Source organism: Musca autumnalis, unplaced genomic scaffold (assembly GCF_047663935.1).
Source record: "Musca autumnalis isolate F117 unplaced genomic scaffold, ASM4766393v1 scaffold_373, whole genome shotgun sequence".
NCBI lineage: Eukaryota > Metazoa > Arthropoda > Insecta > Diptera > Muscidae > Musca > Musca autumnalis.
The window spans coordinates 77,955-79,505 of NW_027411948.1; positions in this window are offsets into that span (position 1 = coordinate 77,955).

A 1,551-nucleotide genomic window follows, 5' to 3' on the forward strand; every position below is an offset into this window, starting at 1 on the left:
CTGTTTGTTAAGCTATTCTTGACACACAATCCATGCAATTTAGATGACGATATCGAATTCCGTTTGAAAGATAGACGCAGAAGCATCCAAGTCTCAAGAAACACAAGTGTAAGCTTTGTCAAACCCATTACATATCCATATAAGAGCATATATCTCATGACCCATAGCATCTACAATCTTCCCTCTTACGTTGTTTGTTAAGCTATCCTTGACACACCATCCATGCAATTTAGATGACGATATCGAATTCCGTTTGAAAGATAGACGCAGAAGCATCAAAGTCTCAAGAAACACAAGTGTAAGCTTTGTCAAACCCATTACATGTCCATATGGGAGCAAATATCTCATGACCCATTACATCTACAGTCTTCCTTCTTACGTTGTTTGCTAAGCTATCCTTGACACACCATCCATGCAATTTAGATGACGATATCGAATTCCGTTTGAAAGATAGACGCAGAAGCATCAAAGTCTCAAGAAACACAAGTGTAAGCTTTGTCAAACCCATTACATGTCCATATGAGAGCATATATCTCATGACCCATAGCATCTACAACCTTCTTTATTACGCTGTTTGTTAAGCTATCCTTGACACACCATCCATGCAATTTAGATGACGATATCGAATTCCGTTTGAAAGATAGACGCAGAAGCATCAAAGTCTCAAGAAACACAAGTGTAAGCTTTGTCAAACCCATTACATGTACATATGGGAGCAAATATCTCATGACCCATAGCATCTACAGTCTTCTTTCTTAGGTTGTTTGTTAAGCTATCCTTGACACACCATCCATGCAATTTAGATGACGATATCGAATTCCGTTTGAAAGATAGACGCAGAAGCATCAAAGTCTCAAGAAAAACAAGTGTAAGCTTTGTCAAACCCATTACATATCCATATGAGAGCATATATCTCATGACCCATAGCATCTACAATCTTCCCTCTTACGCTGTTTGTTAAGCTATCCTTGACACACCATCCATGCAATTTAGATGACGATATCGAATTCCGTTTGAAAGATAGACGCAGAAGCATCAAAGTCTCAAGAAATACAAGGGTAAGCTTTGTCAAACCCATTACATGTCCATATGAGAGCATATATCTCATGACCCATTACATCTACAGTCTTCCTTCTTACGTTGTTCGTTAAGCTATCCTTGACACACCATCCATGTAATTTAGATGATGATATCGAATTCCGTTTGAAAAATAGACGCAGAAGCATCCAAGTCTCAAGAAACACAAGTGTAAGCTTTGTCAAATATCTCATGACCCATAGCATCTACAGTCTTCTTTCTTACGCTGTTTGTTAAGCTAATCTTGACACACAATCCATGCAATTTAGATGATAATATCGAATTCCGTTTGAAAGATAGACGCAGAGGCATCCACGTCTCAAGAAATACAAGGGTAAGCTTTGTCAAACCCATTACATGTCCATATGAGAGCAAATATCTCATGACCCATAGCATCTACAACCTTCTTTCTTACGCTGTTTGTTAAGCTATCCTTGACACACCATCCATGCAATTTAGATGACGATATCGAAT